The sequence below is a fragment of the Panthera pardus genome, unplaced genomic scaffold (genome assembly GCF_024362965.1).
Source record: "Panthera pardus isolate Hobbes unplaced genomic scaffold, ASM2436296v1 HiC_scaffold_27, whole genome shotgun sequence".
NCBI classification, from domain to species: Eukaryota; Metazoa; Chordata; class Mammalia; order Carnivora; family Felidae; genus Panthera; species Panthera pardus.
In genome coordinates this window covers 111,338,778-111,358,526 of record NW_026526843.1, presented here as the reverse complement: position 1 = coordinate 111,358,526, position 19,749 = coordinate 111,338,778, and the positions used below count along the sequence as shown (strand labels likewise).

At 46.0% G+C, this 19,749-nt stretch overlaps 1 protein-coding gene and 1 pseudogene across 2 annotated transcripts in view; one reads left to right on the top strand and one right to left on the bottom strand.

Moving 5' to 3' along the window:
- The window catches only part of NHS (NHS actin remodeling regulator), a 341,053-nt gene that overhangs the window by 73,327 nt on the left and 247,977 nt on the right, over positions 1 to 19,749 (top strand). The gene's annotated exons all lie outside the window — the stretch shown is intronic.
- Positions 7,620 to 8,119, bottom strand: LOC128773853 (40S ribosomal protein S11-like; annotated as a pseudogene).

The window sequence follows — 19,749 nt, the reverse complement described above, 5'->3', positions numbered from 1 at the left end:
AGCAGATGTGAATTTTATTGCTCTTAATTTCTTCTTTATTTTCGTGATTTGTATCCTGGCTTCCCCCAGCCCTGGCCACTTGTGTGTTTGGCCTGCCTTCATTTGATCATGGCTCTGCCTTTTAAAACGGTTGCTGCCGCCGCCGCCTCCCCCCAATTCGGAACGACTTACAAATGTTTGAACAGAGAAACAAAGACAGAATATGGGAGACATGGTCTGGTTTGTTGCAAATGGCTTTTCCTGCCAAGCTGTGGGGAACGGTATTCGGGCCAGCTTTGCTTTCCTAATTGGAACCATAGCTCCACAGATTGCCTTTAGATTGCAAACCGGAGGGCCCGCCGCCCTCCGGGACCGTTTCACGCCGGGCTGCTGTGCACCAGGGTTCTCCCTCTCGTTGGCCTGTAAGGGGCACGGCGGAGTTGCCTCATCAAGACGGATGACTCTGAAAAGGAAGTAGCAGAACCCTAATCCTCTCTAGGCTTTATACATCTGTGCCGCTCTCTTCCTGCGCCCCCCTCTGGAGCTGTCATAACAGCAACAGTTAACGTTTACGGACAGCTCACTACGTGCCTCATGCAGTTCTAAGTATTTGGCACGCATTAATTCATTGCATCCTCACGAGCTCCGGAAGCTGGCATTGCTGGTCCCCTGTTAGAGACGAAGTTAGACACAGGGAGACGAAGTCACTTGCCCAAGGTCACATAGCTGGTGAGTGACAGAGACGGCATCTCCACCCAGTCTGGTTCCAGACTCTGAGCTCCCATCCACTGTCTAAATAGAATCCGTTTCCACCGTGGTGACCCCCACAGCTGTCGCCACACAGGCTGGACCTGGGCTGTCTGACACAGCAGCCGCTCACTGCATGTGGCCGGCGGGCACTCGAGACGTGAGGTGCTCTAAATGTAAAATACACACCGGGTTTCTAAGCCTTGGTGCAAGCCACGACTGTAAAATAGATCATTACTGCTGCATGTTTCTATCGATTGCATATTGAAATACTATTTTAGGTGTATTGGTTTCATGGAATGTATTATTAATTTCACCTGTTTCTTTTTACTTTTTTGTTTCACGTGGCTACTAGAAAAGTTAACAGTTTACACGTGGCTCACATCGTGGCTCCGTTTCGGTCTCTAGCCCTGAGCTGAACCTTCTTTCCACCTTGCTCCAAATACACTAAGATTCTCTTCCAGCACGGTCATCGGTAAAATAGATCTGGGACTGACATGCCACAGATGACATTTCTTTTACTGCCACCACCTTGCTGCTGCTGATGTACAATTAAGCTTTTTTTTTTTTTTATACCTGAGGGAAAGATCCAGACCTTTAACGAATGTCTGTTAATGTACTAGCTGTGGTACCAGGTCCTTGAATGTAATGGTGGCATTTAATCTTCATCATTCTTCTATGAGATCAATATCGTCAGCCCCATTGTACAGACAGCAAAACCGAGGCTTCGTCTAGCAACTTGTCACAGTTGCTCTTGCTAAGCGTTGGGCCAGGATTCGGATATGGGTCATCCGATTCCGGCTCTAGTGACAGTTTGCCCCCAGTGGACCTGCCTTGTATAGTATGTATCATCCTACATGCTTTTCTCATCTTTGTTCAATCCTTATGGGAAGGGAGTGTGACCCATAGCAGGTCCCAGTAAATGTTCAGAGAACTGAATTGCCTTAGTTCCGTTGTGTGAGAGGTCTCGATTCGACTATTCGCCTGCAACGTTTGGTATCTGCTCCGTTATTTCTCTTTTAAGAGCTATGGCTAGGTCACCAAGCTTGCGTCATTGGATTGTTGTTTATTATTTCCCCATGACTTCCTGTAGAAATTTCATTCAATAAGATGTGTTAAGTATAGTACATTTACTGTGCTAAGCCCTGCGAATCCACAGGAGGCCAGTAGGGTTCCTGCCATCAATGAACTTATGGTCTAAGGTGAGGTAGAGATATGGCAAGAGGACATTGCGATGAACATTGTTCCTACATTGCTAAGAGTGGGTGAAAGGGGCTTGGGAGCACGTTGTTGGAGCATCTCATTTAATCTTAGAGCTCATAGAAGGTTCCCCAGAAGGAGAAGGAAATGCAAAGTTTCAGTTGCAGGTTAGTGAAAATTAAAATGTGACTTTTTTCCAAGGACCCTCTGAATTCCGTTCATGAGATTTTACTGTGGAAACAGAAAATGGAGGCTTTACGGAGACAGGAAGTGGAAAGCAGTGTAAATCTGAAGCCATTCTAGGGACCCATCATCAGGGCTCGTGGTTTCCGGTGCAGTGAGTGCTCTACCATTGGCTGGACTCAGCTTCTCTCTGGATCCTTCCCTTTTATGACCCTGAATCAAAGTCTGGCTTGCTTCTGTGTTTTCTTTTAGCTTTGACTTCGACCCGTAATTTCTTCCTTCTTGCCACGTCTCAGTTCACTTTCTGGAAGAGGAGAGAGAGAGCGCGCGGGCCTGCTTGACCCAGATCATTTAAAGAAAATCAAGCCATCCCACTGGCTGCTGACCAGCCAATAGTTAGGCTACTCTTGAATCTAGTGCTCACCCTTGGTCCAATCAACTATGGCATGAGGAGGGGCAGGGAGATAAGGTACGAAAAGTAGCTGTTGAAGTAATCTTCCTACACATCAACCTCTTCTGGGATGTTAGACATTTTATCCAAGGATGTGGCATGGCATCAGATCACTGATTTAGGAAGTTCTTTTAATACCTAGAGAAGTAATATACAAGTTGGAAAAATGCAGGAGCCTGTCATTTTCATTGTACCAGAGCAGGTCTGTGGATCCCTTGCTAGGGATTGTTTTAGCTGTGGCTTCACCATGCTTGTAATGCCATGCCCTAGAACATCATCATTTCTTTGTTGTTAGGGGCCTAGGGTATTATTTCAATATTTAGGAATTGTCCCTCTGTCCTTCCCAGCAACGACTAGTTATTGAAATATGTCCTCATTGCTACAGATAGATAGCTCATTCATTTCTTCTTCAGAAATCCATCCAGGTAGGCCCTCTTTGGGACAAGGATTGAACCTAACCTGGAAACCTCCCTTCCACCAAAATGGTCTGTGGATAGAATTCCTTAAGTCCGGGAAAAAAATGGCATCTTTAGTTTCACTAACCGTAAACTGAAACTTGATATTTCCTTCAATTCCAAAAAGACACAGACCACAGTAGTGCTACCTGTCCCTGTGACTTGCTCACTGATAGAAATCAAAGGCATTTCTGTATCATATTACAGTTTCTGGAGATATCTCAAAATATGCCCATTACATAAAAATCCTGGTGGAGTAGTAGGCTCACCACTAGACCTTGTTATTTCGTGTGTTGATAAACACACGTAATATTCTGTGACCCAATTTTCTGGTTAGTATTTGGATAACTGCATTTCGACACAATTTATTTGCTTTACAATCATATATGTTGTAATTTATACATTATGAATTCTGAGAAGGACCCATAGGCTTCACCAGTCGACCAAAGGGGCCATGGCATGGCAAAAGTTAGGAACCTCTGCTCAAGGCAGTAATCCTGTGCTGCATGTACTCAACCCTGGAGGCCACTGCTCACTCTGGGGTCTCTAATTCACTGGAGCTATACTGGTGTGTATTAGTCTAAAGGAGGGAAAGCCTGATGCTGAAATCCTACAGTGGTCCTGGGGAGACTGATTCAGGTGGTTTGTAGTCCAGGGACAAAGCCATGCAAGGAGCGGAGCAGTGATTTAAAGAGAATGGTGGCAGGAGGCTTTTCTTTTCTTTTTTAAAAAATATTTATTTATTTTTGAGAGAGACAGAGACAGCTTGGGTGGGGGAGGGGCAGAGAGAGACAGAGACACAGAATCTGAAGCAGGCTCCAGGCTCCGAGCTGTCAGCACAGAGCCCTATGCGGGGCTGGAACCCATGGACAGTGAGATCATGACCTGAGCCGAAGTCGGACGCCCAACCGATGGAGCCACCCAGGCGCCCCAGGAGGCTTTTCATTAAAGCCACCCTGATGTATCCACCCCATGGTATATGTATGAACATGCTCCATGGAGTGCATGTCTGTTGGTATGGCGTTGTTCTGGCCCCAGATGTTTTATATTATGGACTGATATGAGCCCTTAAGTTGTTGCCTCCCTTCCCTAGTTTAAGAGGAAGTAGAGTGGGCACACTGTGTGTAGAAGCCCAAGTCTGAGTCTTTGGGGCCCTGTTGATTTATAGGCCAGTTGATGTCATTGGAGCTCATTTGGGCTGGGTTATCTATGCCTTCTCCATTAGAGAGCCAAGTAAGAGAAGCTGCTGGGTGGTGGGATAAAGGACTAAACTCAGGACAGGAAGAGCCACAGAAGATCTGGATGGGAGGCAAGTTGAACACTCTTCACGGACACCATCTTATCATCGTCCCGAGCCACTGCCAATCCCATTCTAGATGGGCATTAATGTAGGTTAGCTCTGAGGTGCCCCGATACCTAGACTCAGGACGACTGACTCCCTCCCTATTCTAGTAACAAGCAATCCATCCCCTCACTCTGCTGGCAAGGAGTTTACAAGCTCAGTTAAGCAGCTGAATGAGGGCTTGAAGGTTGGTGGGGGGAAAAAAGAGCACAAGTTTGGTGTAATGAGGCTGAGGTGCTAGTTTGTACTGTTCTAGTGGCAGCTGTGTGATCTTGGGAGTGCCATATTGCTTCTGTCCACTTCAGCTTCCTCATCTGTTAAATGAATTCAGTAAGTCCCCTGCTTAGAATTATTATGAGCATCAAAGGGTCTGAAAACATGTGGAGAAGAAAAAACTTTGTGAGAGCACCAGGGAGTGGCATAAGGCACCTGTGGGCTCTATCACAAGGGCCTCGTGGTGATTTCATGTTCTCTTTCCACCAAATGTTCATCCAAGAGAAGAATCTGAAGGGCTGAGGTTCCTTTTATGCCTGGAATACCTTTAGTGGTCATCTGCCAAGTTGCAATGAAAGGGCTTAATTTTATGCTCAATTAGAGTCCTTGTTGGTTTCTACCCTTACTAGGTTGAACTCCATGCTTGAGGATGAGGGACTGGAGAATAGGTGGATTTCCTTCTACTCATGGGTCCAATTTGGCCATCACAGATGGTCCCAGAAGAGAGGGAATCATGGGCAGCCGTGAAAAGCAATAATGGAGTCCCCTCTTTGATTTCCCTACCTACTACCCTTGTCAGGGGCTAGCTTCCCCAAAAACTGGGAGCTGGAATACTAAGGGTTTGGAGGGATCAAATGTAGTTTCTCATCCAAAAAAGGGCTGGGAATTGTGGAGTTAAAAAAAAAAAAAAGGAATTTAGCTATTGATCTGGACTAACAGCCAGCTCAGTAGCTCCCACTGGCTACCTCCCAAGACCCAAGAGTGATCCTCCTCCTTGTCCTAATCCTCTTTGTTCTCCTCTTCTTCCTCATTACATCACCATCACAATCCTTGCATATTCCATAGCTCACCGCCACAACCACACTCAGTTGCACTAGGCAACTGAGGCTTAGAGAAGCCAAATGACTTGCCCACCGACAGAGCTGGTTGGATGGTGTCATTTAATCTTTTGTCATCTCTTGGTTTCCCATCCCAAATGGTATCAACCCTATTGCTCTGTTCCTGTAAATCCCAAGTTGGAGTTTAACTGCTTTTGCTGGATGTGACGGTTGAGCCCCTCCCTAAATGCCATCACATTGTTTCTAAAGAGAGACGTGCCATGAACTGCCAGGGGGCCCTCAGTTTGTAGCCAAGGCAGGAAAAACTCAGTTCTTCACTGGATTTCCTGGAGATCTTTGCAGACAAGTAACCCCCTCATGAGAGGAAGAAATTCAGAATTTGCAGAGGGGACGCGAAATCCATTTTGTTGCCTGTCACCTCCACCTGCCAGGTACCAGAATGGACGCTATGCCTTTTTGAGGTGGGAAGGCCAAGGGGGTTTTGGTTTCTGGCCCCTGGAAAGTCTTAAGCTAAATTATAGAATGAAGTCCATTTGTTAAGCCAGAAGAGTTTGGGTGACTGGTTTACAAAGTTGTGCCCGTTGCGAGGCCTCTGAGCCAATTTAGATAAACCAAGACGGCAAACAATTGTCTCAGGGAAGGGGAGAGGGGAAAGAGAATGGAGCTGCTATCGTTTAATCCAGGCATCCTCAAATCCATGTTGGGGATCAATAAACTGTGAAAACAAGAAGCAAAAGCTTCGGAGAAGGGAACCAGTTGCAGCTGGCAGAAGAAGCCCGCCATTGAAACTGGTAATGCCATTTTAATTAGGCTAAACCATGAATGAGAACTGTGTTAAGACCTTCTCCTTGGTGCCCTGGGTCGCTAGGAGAGAGAATGTGCTTCCTTTGTGTGCTTTGCCAAAGCCCACCAGCTGCCACCTTGCAGGAGAGTTACATCTGAGTCACTGGTTTCCAAAAGGGTGACAAGTAGACTGTGTGTGGCTGAATGAGAGGGGCCTGTCTTTCCTTGATCCTGCCAGCTTGGTCCTGGACTTGAGCCATCCTGGCAATGGCCCTGATTTGTAACCGGGTTGGATGTTTCAAGAAGCTGTTATGAAAGCTGATTGGAGGACAGGAAAAATAGGGGTGGAGCAAGAAAGCTGTAAGACTGGGCTGGGCTTTTTGAGGATTCAGAAGTCCAGTTTTCTTTATCTCGTCACTTCTCAGGTTAACACTTTATAAGCTGATAGGGTCTTGCACTCCTGAGGGGCTCAGCTGTTGATGATGGCGATGATGATGAAGATAGTAATAATGATGATAATGGTAATAAAAATGAGTGCTCACTTAACAGCCACGTTCTATTTGCCAGGCACTGTTCTAAGTGCATGACATCAACGACCTTGGCCTTCACTCTAGTCCTTTGATGGGGGTTCTACTATTATCTGCAGTTCAGAGATGAAGAGGAAGCACAGAGAGGTTAAGTAATTTACCTGAAGACCCATAGCCAGCAAACCAGGGTTCAGAGCCAGGGACTATGGCATTTTGACTAGAGATAGATCTTGGGGAAAGCTCCCTTGGAGGCTTTGGACTCAAGTGTGAAGAATACCATCACAGAAGAACTTCAGACTTCCAGCTTTAGGAGGTCAGGAACCACATATGTCATGCTCACTGGGATATCCAGCACAGAATATTCTAGGCACAGTCCTTGTGCTCGTGCAGTGCTTGCTGATTCATTGATTTTTAAAAGCTTAACCAAGTTTTAGTACATTTTTGTAAGTTATGTATTTAGACAAAATCACATTAATAGCCTGAAATCAAAATCTTAAGTACAAAAATGATTATTTCCTGGGACCATTGGTTTTTGATAAGGTAGACAAATGTGCTGCCAGACATGAAACTTCGTTCCATGCAATTTCATGGATGAATGCCTACATTTGTGTTTCTTTGTTCACTCATTCATTCCATAAACATTCCACTGAGCATTTACTGTGCACCAGGCATTGTAGTAGGTGTTAAAAGCAGAAAGAGTAAGGTGAGGTCTTTGTCCACGAAGAGCTCCTAGATGGAGATATGTGCATTCATAGGTCAATGTTCATACACGTGTGTACACACGGATACCACTTTGGTCCAACCTTTCCCCTTATTTTCCCTCGCCTGCTGTCTGGGTCTTGCCTAAGGCTAAGACCTTCCGTGTTTGTCTGTATTTTTTGATTGGGAAAATTCTTTTCTTTGGGGGTGTGGGCAGACGTCTAGTCTCAGAACTTCTGGAATTGCTTCTTGGTGCCAGCGGCCTTTGTGATTTTGAGCACGATGAAATGTACAGTCTTGCTCAAGGGCCGGTCCTCGCCCACTGTGACGATGTCGCCAATCTGGACGTCCCCAAAGCAGGGGGACAGATGCACAGACATGATCCTGTGGCGTTTCTCAAAGCGGTTGTGCTTTCGGATGTAGCAGAAGTAGTCTCGGTGGATGAGTGGTCCTTTGCACCTTCATCTTTGCCACTGCACCAGACAGAGTCCGCCCTTGGATGGAGACATTACCAGTAAAGGGGCATTTCTCGTTAGTGTAGGTGCCCTCAGCCGCCTCCTGAGGTGGCTTGTAGCCCAGACCAATATTCTTGTACTATCGCAGGAGTTCTCCTTGCTGGTTTCTCCAAGCAGAACCCCCTTCTTATTTTGAAAGGTGGTTGGCTGCTTTTGGTAGGCACGCTGAGTCTGAACGTCCGCCATCTTGCCGGCTGCCTGAAAAGAGGCTAAGACTTACCATGTTTTACGTGGGGTTACAATTTTGTTTAGTGCATGTTCATGTGTGTACCTGTGTCTTCTGTTCAGTAAGGGATTATTAGCTACCTGAGGCGAGTTCCACTGCTAACCACCTTTGTGGCCTCTAGACCAGTGCCACTCCCTAAGTGTGGTCCATGAACCGGCAGCATTAGCATCGCTTGGGAGCTTATTAGGAATGCTGAACCCAGGCCTCACCCTCAACCCTACTGAATTTTAGTAGCTCTGGGGGTAGGGCCCAGGGATTTGTGTTCTGCCAGTTCTCCAGGTGATCCCAAGGCATGCTCAAGTTTGAGAAGCACTTCTAGGGCTGGAACCCAGGTCTTGTCACGTGTGGGTGCTTCATAAATAATCTTTGAATGATTGCATGCACATTGACATTGAGTGGGGGAAGTGGGTTGATCTTACTAGGTCTGGGCATGCCTCCAGGTATCCATTTTGCCAAGTCTGAGGAGGCTGTGGGGCGATGGAGTCATATTTCTTTCCCTCTCGAAAAATTTGGATGGACGCACTTAAATGGCTGGGAAGATAGTCTCCAACGGCATTGATGTGGGAAATGGTGAGCAACTGAGCGTGTGACCTGAAGGGAACAGAGTGAATGGGCCAGTTCCTAATGAACGCCCAGAGATAAAACAGGGAGAAGTGAGAACTCCATGTGGATGGTTTGGGGCAAGATGGGAAAGCCACAAGTTGGCAAGAATGGTATGCTTGGGACTCTTGTCTGTTTCAGGACTTATTCGAAATTAAAGCCTCCCTGTTCCTGCACATGTGGCAGAGCCTGTTTGTAAATCCATTTCCCTTTCCGTTTTCTCGAACTCTCTTCTGCCTCACCAGCTCCTCCCTTCTCTCTACCCAAGCGGGTATTGTTGTCCAGACTTTGAGCAGAGTTAAAGTTACCCTGTGGCATGACATTTGTCAAGGGCAGGGATGTTTGGGCTTCTGTGAGTAATCAGCAGCTGCTCTTTGGAGTCCCAGTTTTAAGGAATCTCCCTCCCTCAATAGTGTGATCGTTCCCTCCTCCCAACACCTCCCCTCACCGCCCCCCCCAAAAAAACCTTGCATAAGAGCAGTTGGCTCAATATAATAAAATACAGCTTGGCATCAGGAACTACATAAACAAGAGGCATTTAATAAACTGTGTAGCGTTTTGGCAGTTGCAGGGACGATAGCAGCCAAGGAGACACATATGGCTGGCTTAGCAGCATCCTGGACTCATGGGAAGAGGATCCCGGGTTTAGATCCCTGCGATGAGTGGTGGGGGTGAACAAGGGGTTAGAAAGACTAGGGTGGACTCAGCGTCCTTGGGGACTCAGCCGTGCCCAGGTTTTCCTGAAAACAATGCTTATTTATTTGACACACCACTTATGTAGTGCTTGCTTGTTCTGGGCCAGGCATTCTTCTCTAAGCCCTTTACACTTTTTGTTTAAAGGTAGACTCTACACCCAACGTGGGGCTTGAACGCACAACCCTGAGATCAGGAGTCACATGCTCTGCTTTCTGACTGAGCCAGCCAGGTGCCCCAGCCCTTCACACTTTCTTAAAGCAGCTTTATCGAGGTGTAATTTACATACCATACAGTTCACCTGTTTTGAGTGTACCATTCAGTGATTTGGGGTAAGTTTACAGAATAGTGCTGCCATTATCACCTTCTGATGGCAGAACATTTCTGTTACCTCTTGTGCCCAGTCAATCCCCAGTCCCACCCCCGCCCAGGCAGCCACCAACCTCCTTTCTGTGTCTCTCTGAATCTGCCTTTCCTGGGGATTTTATCTTTTGTGAAATATGGGGGTAATGTTTCTTTCACTGAGGATAATGTTTCTGAAGTCTGTTCCTTTTTATTGCCAAACCGTATTCCGTGCTCTAGATACAGTGCCTTACATGTATTACCTCAGTTCGTCCTCCTAACAACCTCATGAGATAGCTTCTTTTATTACCACGGAGGAAACTGAGGTACCGTTAGTAATCTGAAGGGTCATGGTTCAAACCCAGGCAGTGTGGCATTATTCTGTGTTCTTGGACCCTCTGGCTTGCGCTGCCTCTCCATGGGTACAAAATATGTATTCATTTCTAATTTGGCACATTTGATTTAGATAATGACCACTGCATTTCTAAACATGCATGGCTTAGTTTTATGCAATCTGATCAGATTTTCTTGAATGCCTAATTTGTGCCGGGAACTTTGCTGGGTGTTGTAAGGGATTGAGACGGGTTTCTCGTTTCAAAGAATTTAGCGTTTTGTTCGGTCGACAAGACGCCGGTGCACATGATGTACGTCCTCTAGGGCCATGTGGGATAGACGTGGTCTAAAGCCTAAATGCATACTCCAGGTATGGCAAGTCAACAAGAAGAGGTTGATGTCAGTGAGAAGAGCTGAGGAAAAGTTTTCAGAGGAGTTGGCCTTGAGCCACTTCTAGCCCCTTGGCCTCATCAGTCCCAAGTTGCATGAGTAGAAGCTTGTAGTTGTTGAGAGCCTGCCCTATGTCTTAATGTCCCTTCCACCCACAGAGCTTTTGGCTTGTTATGTTCCGGCTTCTAGATCCCATCTGTGTGTCTATAATTATACAAAGAAGCTTTTCCTCTTAAGCTGTTTTTAATAGAAATGTCTTGAGGGGGTTTTGCTCTCTTTAGAAAAACTAGTTAGCCAAGGCACAGGGCTTCGTGTGTGTGTGTGTGTGTGTGTGTGTATTTTAAAATGCCTTATAACATTCATTTCTTGGGCTGGCCACAGAAATCTGGCAGATAAGCATTCAGGAATTAGAATGGTACACGGAACTGTACTTTAGACTCTAGAAGGCCTGGTTTAGGTAGCTTGTGCTGTGTAACAAACCACCCCAAAACTTAACGGCTTAAAACAACAACCATTCATTTGGCTCACAGTTCTGTGGGTTGTCTGTGTAGTTTTTCAGCTCTGGGCCGGTTCAGCTAACCTGTGTTGGGCTTGCGTATACATCTGTGGCCAGCAGGCAGGTTAGTCGGTGGCTGGGACGAGTCTGGCTGTTAGCAAGCTGTTAGGGCACAGCTGTTGGCTAGAGTGCCTTAGTTCTCTTCCGTGTGACCTCTTATCCTCTAGCAGGCTAGCTTGGGCTCGTTCACAAGACAGAGGGCTCCCCAGGGCAGCAACAGGGGGCGAGCCCCAGTTCCCAAGCACTTTCCCAAGCCTCTGCTGTATTATGCTTCCTGACGGTCCGTTGGTCAAAGCAAGTTACACGACCAGCTCCAGTTCAAGGAGTGGGGAAATCAACTCTACCGGTTGATGGGAAATCTGCTGTGCCGTGTCGCAATCTGCCGGGAGAGGAAGAATCTGTGGCTACTTTAATAATCATCCACAAAATCAGAGTGTATAATGGCAATAAGGTTGGCCAGCATCTGTTAAAGGCTTACAAGCTGCAGGTACTGTTAGAAATATTTTGTAGATGGATCTTCAGTCACTGAAGCCCTGAGCGCTAGGAGTTACTGTCCCCTCATATTTTGCAGGAACACCTTCGTCCCCGAGAGAGGTTAAGCAGCTTGCCCAGGGACACACAACCAGTGAGACGCAGCCCCAGGATTCTCACCCAGGGAGTCTGGCCCTAGAGCCTGTGGGCTTTTAACCACTGTGCTGTCTTGCCCATCACAGACAGTGAAATTTAATTGATGTGCCGCCTAACTTCAGGAATAAGACGGGCGTGTACGAACATGTATTGAAGACTTAGGATGTGCCTGGCCCTGTTCCAGGCACTTTACACACATTGTGGCATTCCATTCCCACAGCAGTCTGATCCATGGAGGACTGCTTTTATCCCTGTTTTACCGGTAAGGAAACCAAAGCTCCAAGACTTCCTATAAGTAAGTTACCCATCCAAGGTTGCACAGCTTGTACACGGGCAAGCTAAGACTTAAGTCCAGGTCTGGAGAGTTGGTGTTGCCAGCTAGTTCACAACATCATTTCACCCATCTGGACTTTATTTTGCGGTCTCTATGTATGGTGGGGGGGGGGGGTGGTCGGGGAAGGGGGATCTGGGAACTCTCGAGAACATAGATGGTAGTAAAAGAAAAAGGCAAAAAGGACATCGAGAGATGCACCTATAGAGTTGTCGTCACAGAGCCCATGCATTTGCCGTCACAGAGCAAACAGCTGTCCCCACCCTGTCAGGCACCGTCCTTTTGGTTTCTTAGGAAAAATGGTTAGGTTCTGTTACTATACTCTATTGATCAGGGGAGGGAATTAAATAATATAACTTGGAAACATTGCCATAGATGACGATGGTGGTGATGATGGTGATGATATTCATGTTTCTCGGATGTAGCACCTCATACCCTCAGATGCCACATAAATGCCATTACTGAAACCGATATTCTAGGGTTGCAGTGGTCTTTTGGGGTCCCTGGCTTTTCATATTTTTGGCTCTTCGTTTCTGCAGGGTTAGTGTAATTCCAAATGAAGAAGAGTGAGGGCTCTTGGGGATGCAGGAGGTGGCCCAGCGACCGTGTAAATCTTGTGAAAGAGCAGCTTTTTGACTCAAGATTCACATGGTCGCTGGGCCACCTCCTGGATCCCCAAGAGCCCTCACTCTTCTTCATTTGGAATTACACTAACTCTGCAGAAACCAAGAGCCAAAAATATGGAAAGCCAGGGACCCCAGGAGACCACTGCAACCCTAGAGTATCGGAGTCCGTGCATGACTATCAGAAGCCATAACTACCAAATCTGTCCTGGATTGACCAGTACCCTGAAATGAGTCCCCACCTGCACATCCCTCCCCTCGGAGTTCAGGGATGGAGAACGACTCCAGTCTCTGAAGTACCCTTGAGTTCAGGTAATACAAGGAAAATGAAGATGATGGGAGACGTGTTTGTTCTGGATTTCTCAGGTTGCTCCAACAGCCAGGTGCAAGGAGCAACTTGGAATATCCAAGTCTCATGGTCCACTGGAAAATGTCCCACCGCAGTGCTCAGCTAAAAGGATCTGTCCTCTCTTTGTCCCACCATTGTCCTCCCTTACTTTAAGAGCAATTTCAGGAAAATACTAGTGCAAAATACCCCAAGTTCTCTCATGTATTAGGGTCTCCTTTTAGACCAGAGGCAGCCATGTCATGGTGGCAGTGAATCTGTGGACACAGAAGAGTAGGAGGGTGTGAGTTGGTGGGGAGAGCCACCTGTGTGGCAATACCAGCCTGCCAAAGCAAGGCAGCCATAGTCTCTGATGCTCTGGCTGGCAATATTTGGACACTGGTGTTATGTTTGCAAAATGCCTTCAATTCCAGGGAAGACAGATGTAGAACAGAAGATGGGACGTTGCCACCCAGTTGTGAGGGCATGCTCCGTGGCCAGCTAGTCACTGATGCACACATGTGTGCTCACGAGGGTGCTGGGATAGCTGCGATCCATGTTTCAAGGTCAGGTGGCTTGAGTGGTTACAAAAAGGTGTCTGGGGTGCAGAGGTTGACCAGGACTCAGACTCAGGAGCTTTGGGGTGCATTTGGCGACAGTGCAATGATACTGCAGAGTGAGTAAATGATGCGGTTGACGGCTCCACTCATAAAAGTCCTCGGAAATGCCCCAAAGCAAAAAATATGGAAGGAATTAAAGTAGCACTTTGGAGGCCTCCACTGAAATTTCTTTTCTGTGTGTCATATGTGGTCAAGACAGCAGCAGACAGCATGAAAGGAAGGGGCTCTTTGTGCCCTTGTCAGCGTGGGGCTCTGATGGGGGTGAAGTTGTTCATTGTTAATACTTGTAATGGTATTTGTGGAGTGGAAGAAAAAAATGAGATTCCCTTCGGCTAATTTCTCAGATTGCTGGAGTAGTATATGAAGGGGCAAGAATAGGGTTGCATGCGTCTCAGAAGAATCTGTTCTTCCAGGAAAAAGGAAAAAGAAAAGTACTCACTACACAGTGGAACCTAGGATATAGGAGAGCATTCGCTTTTTCTGGAAATACACCATTTTTGTGTGTGCTTTTGTTTTCCACCTTTTTGTATGTTTATGTGCAGCAATATTCATTTGTCCCTTTGTTTCATTTTGTTTTGTTTGTTTTAGCCTCATCTGCTTTTTAAAGCATCAAGTTCTTCAGTGGGTGCTGCTGATTTATCGCGGGTAACATCCCACGTGCCAAAGCTGTTCCCTATATGTTTCCTGGTGGAGTTCAAATCTGGCTGGGTGCTTAGCCAGTGGTACCCTCCAGGCCCCAAGGGAAGCAGCCTTCTGCCCGTCCATTTTGCAGGTTGCCCTCCTGTCCTGGCGGACATCATCTTCACTTTATTGACTGGTGAGAGAACGGCGGTGGGGTGGGCAGGCGGGCGAGGCTGGGAAGGGGGAGATAGAGATACCATATGGAAGTGGTTGGAAAACAGATGGGGGAAGTCTGGAGAAACCCAATTTGTTGTCTTCAGGTATTTTAAGGAATGTCTTAATATTAGGGCGTTAGGATTTCAGTGCCCAGGACACTGACACAAAGCAACGTCCCAGGTAGGATTGGCATATAACTAAACACCGAACAATGATGTTTACTCCAGGGCTCATCAGTCAATGGAAAACCCAGGTCTGTGTCTTGAGCAGCTTTTCAGTACAAGGAGTTGGCCAGGGCTGGGGTAGTCAAGCACCTACCTCTTAGTGGAAAGAAAAAAGTCTGAAAATAATCTCATTGTAATCTTGTCAACAAGAAAATGGATAGGAGGAACAGAAAGTTCCTTGGCATCTCTGGGGAAGAAGCCATTGCCAGGAGATCTGTTATCCACTGTCAAGAGTCCTAACGTCTCATTTTTTATGATCATCTCTGGTCAGCGGGGGGTTGATGCAGTCTGAAAACCTAGACCTTCCTGTCCTGGGCAATGTTCCCATCCAACTTTTATGCTATTGACTATACCTTTGGAGGCGACGGAAGATGAGTGATGTGTTTGATGTCACGATGTGAGAAACTGGGCACTCTCTTAGTAGGTTCCTTTCATAGGCTTCTGTTGAAGAAGTCAGATTCGCAGTCCCGTGTAAGCGCTGGATGTGTCCTCAAACCAGCCGTTAATGTGCAGTGGCCAGCACCCTCTGGGCTCAGCGTCTAGTCCCGGGGTGGGACTTGAGAAACCCTCGTCCTCAGGCATGGTGAGATGGAGGGACAGCCCTGGGGCTCCAGCCACACTCCTAATCCAGTGCTCTCTTCTCCATTGTTTGATTCCTGGCTCCTCTTGTCCCCTACTTCCCTCGATGCTCCTAATGAACCAACCTGGTCCTTTGAAGCTGCCTTTTCCTTCTTTTAAATTGTGACAGAAGACACAGAAAAGTACTTTTATTTACAACAAGGGGACACATCTAGTTTCCCCCAAACGCTTGCTCTTTCCTTTCAGTGTCAAACATACGGTTTCCCCTCTGGTTTCATTTCAGACTCAACACATGAACTTAAATAAGGTCACGCTATTATAAGAGTTGGGTGTTTGGGGCTCCTACTACTTACTTAAGGACTTTTTCTTGAGGGTGTGGGTCATTAAGGGGTGATGTCACCTTTTCTAGTGATTTGAGTTAGATTTTAGGTTACCATTCTTCCAAATGATAATACCACCAATTCTAACTGAACATATTTTTAGAACCTGAATTTCCTTTCTTTCTTTTTTAATGTTTATTTATTTTGAGAGACAGAGTGCATACATGTGAGCAGGGGAGAGGCAGAGAGAGAGAGAGAGAGAGAGAGAGAGAACCCCTGAGTTATCAGCATAGAGCCTGACGTGGGGCTCGATCCCACAACCATGAGTTCTTGACCTGAGGTGAAATCAAGAGTTGGACGCTTAACTGACTAAGCCTCCCAGGGTCCCCCCTCTCTCTCTCTGTCAAATTAAAAAGAACAAAAGAATTCTTGGTGAGGCCAAACTCTGATGGTAACTAGACCTTTGTGTGATCCCTGGTTTTGGTCCCATAGGCAGGAAATCCCTCTCCTGAAATTCCTTCCCGTGGTGCCCTGAAGCAGCGAGCCCCCGCCCTGAGACACACTCCCTGTTCTCCTGGGCCCACCCTGTATAAGGCTGACCCTGCCAAAGGCGCACCCCTCAAGCTGCAACAGGCAGGCTTTTAAAGTATTTTACAAACTACAATGGACGGTGAAGAGCCTCATTGTTTTGGGTGTCATGGTGAGCTTATTCCTTACCTTTTTTTTTTTTTTTTTTTTTCTAACCCTGGCAAATACCTCTCCAGGAGAAACCAGCAGTGGATGTGGTAGGTGAGAAGCGTAAACGAATTCCATGCCGTGTCCAGAAATTGCATGGCTTTGTTTCCTTTGTCTGTTACAGTGGATGAGTGTGTCCACTTTTATATGCTGGTAATTCAAGCAGAAACAGTCCGTTCCCAAATGCCCAAGGTGGGAGTGTGGTGTGGTAAGAGATAAAAATCACTATGGTGATTAATGTGTTCAGATCCACAAATTTGTTCTCTCTCATCAAGAGTCCATAAATGTATTTCACATGCTTTTTATTAATTAAAAAAAAACTAATTAAGTTGGAACCTTAGCCCTTATCAACGACATGATGTGCTTTTCCTTCCATGTTGTAGGCCAGCTTCACCCCCATATCACAGAGCTGATCATCTGATCTTTCAGAAATACTTCTGGTTAAGAAAAAAACCTTGTGTGGTTTCTCGTTCATTTGGGTTTTTTTTTTTTCTTTTCTTTCCGTTTTTTGTTTTCTTTTTCTGGTAAAATCCAGGCTATCCAATTATTGGGTAAAGAGCCAATTAAGTAATTAATTAGTAATTTAATTTCTTTATTTAAAAATTGTTTAACCTTTTATTTATTTTTGAGAGAGTCAGAGAGACAGACAGAGTGTGAGCGGGGGAGGAACAGAGAGAGAGAGGGAGACACGGAATCCGAAGCAGGCTCCGGGCTCCGAGCTGTCAGCACAGAGCCCGATGCGGGGCTCGAACCCATGAACCGTGAGATCATAACCTGAGCCGAAGTCGGACACTTAACCGACTGAGCCACCCAGGCACCCCTCCAACACATTTTTAAATTGAAGTATAACATGGGCGTGAAGAGGTGTAGCACAGTCAGTTGTACAGCATGATGAATCGTTCCAAGCTGAAGACAGAACAAGAAACAGAACATCACCAACACCGCAGAAGCCCTTCTTGTCTCTCTGTAGCCCAGCCCCAGGACAACCACTGTCCCGACTTCTCACACCATAGAGTAACTTTGCTTGTTTTCCACGCTTGATATAAGTGGAATCATACAGGATGTGCCTTTTTGTATCTGGCCTCTTTTGCTCAACAGATGCTTGGGAGATTCGCCCCTGTCATGATGTATGGGACTGGTTCATTAAGTCACATGTAATTCCATTGTAATAAGGAATGCAGTATAGGCCACAATACATTTATTTACATTTACAACACATTTATTTATCCTGTCTATTGTACATAGGCATTTGGGTATTTCCTGGTTTGGGGCTATTACTAACAGTGCTTCTGCGAACATTGTTGTACGTGACTTTTGGAGAACATGTGTTTGTATTTCTCTTGGCTATATATCCGAGAGAGGAAATTCTGGATCATTCAAGAGAGACTATTTAGCCAGAAATCTTGTTTTGTTTCTGTCCCTCATCTTATACACATGAAGGTAGTTATGGGATTTTAGGACTGGAGGGGGCCTCACAGAATGTCTATCTAGCCGGTGTTTTCCTGATTCTGCCTCACCTCGCTCTAGGAGCTCAGGGGGCTTTGCTGAGGGGAGCGCAAAGCTTGGGTGGGGCTTTGGGGCTCTCTGCCTTCGACCGGAACAGCGCCCCTCTTATCTGACTTGTAGACAGTGTTGGAGTTCCGCACAAGATTTTGTTTTCAGAATGAGTTCTGTAGTCAAAGAAAGAAAGAAAAAAAAAGAATGTTGAAAACAGGTGATTTAAGCTTATTGTCTTCACTTGAGAGGAGAAAACAGGCCTATGTGGCCAACCTCCGGAGGCCGATGCACCTGGACGGTGCCGGTCCTTTACGGGTGTCACTTCGCTCAGTCCTCACATCGACCCTACAAGGCAGCCGTGTCCTCATCCCTACTTTACAACGGGGAAACTGAGGGGTAAAGTGGGTAGGTGACATTCCTGAGGACACACATATATAAAAGAGACAGAGCTGAACTCAGGCATTCTGACGCCAGGGCTTCACTCCTTAATTATCCCAACTAGAATATTCTGCCCCCACACACTGTCCATTTCACAATCTCTCACAGACAGTCAAGGGCCTGCGTGATACATTATGGTGACAGTGGTTGATCCTTTTGGTCCAAATTTTTGTTTCCCTGGTAAAGCCCAAGAAGCCCCTGTGTAACAGGCCCAAATTAAAATGATCCCCCCTCTCCTCTCTTTTCCACTAAGTCCATTTCAGAGCAGAATTTAACCCTTTGTATTTTCCCCTTCCACATGAATCCTCTGTGATTATTGCTGGGAACCTGTGGGATAACCACGATAAGGATTACTAGCCCTTATTTTGTCATTCTTTCTGCTCAGATTCCTCCAACTTCCTGACTGTGCTCTAGCCACCCTGGCCTTCTTAATATGCCCCAGGACCTTTGCACTTGTTGTTCTGTCTAGGTGGAATTTTCTTTCCTCCATGTTCTCATGGCTTGCTTTCTCATTCCCTTCAGGGCTCTGCCTTCTTTGACCTCTGTCTATAAAATTACCTCTTCATCACTTTCCACTTCCTGGCCTGCTTTACTTTTCTTTAAGGTACATCTGCTACCTGGTACATAATATTTTGATTTGCCTTGTTTATTTTATATCCATTAACAGGCAAAGTAGGCTTTGGATGGTCTGGGGGGTTTTGCTCTTTGTGTATCTCTGGCACATCAACAAATATTGAATGAATGGGGAGATGAATGAATGAATGAATGAATGAATGAAACTGGCCTTAAAATTCAGAAAATTGATACCCAACTAGGGTAGCTGGAACTAGTATTTAATGGGGGAAACTTTTAGGTGCTGTATCCTTTAACATTTCCAGTATTATTTATTTTTGTATTCTCTCTTTGTTTCTTGATTATTCTTGCCAGAGGTTTATCTTTTCATTAGCCTTTTCAAAGAACCAGCTTTTGGTTTTGTTGAGCCTTTTATTTTATGCCTTTCTTCTTGTTCAGCTCTATATTTATTTACTTTGGTTTGTATGTATCTGTTTTATCTTTGCACATTAAAGATTGTTTGAGAGCTGAGACCATATCCAACCACAGCTATGATGAGGCCTGCTGACTAGATTAGATCTTTGAAGCTCTGTGTCTGGGAACCCGTGGGTTAGACCCCTCCTTATCCTGCCCTCCCAGTTTTGCATGAGCCACTAGGGTAGAAAAGAGCAACATTTACATTAAAAAAATAGATTATCCAATTCTCATTTAAAACAAGCTATTTTCAAACAACATTTCTTTTCTCTCTTTTTTTTTTTTTGAGAGAAAGAGAGAGAGCAGGGGAGAGGGACAGAGGGAGAAAGAGAGAGGATCTTAAGCAGACTCAATGCTCAGTGCAGAGCCCAACACGGGGCTTGACCCCACAACCCTGGGATCATGACCTGAACTGAAATCAAGAGTCAGACGTTCAACCAACTGAGCTACCCAGTTGCCCCCAAACAACACTTCAGTTGCTATGGATTGGTTTC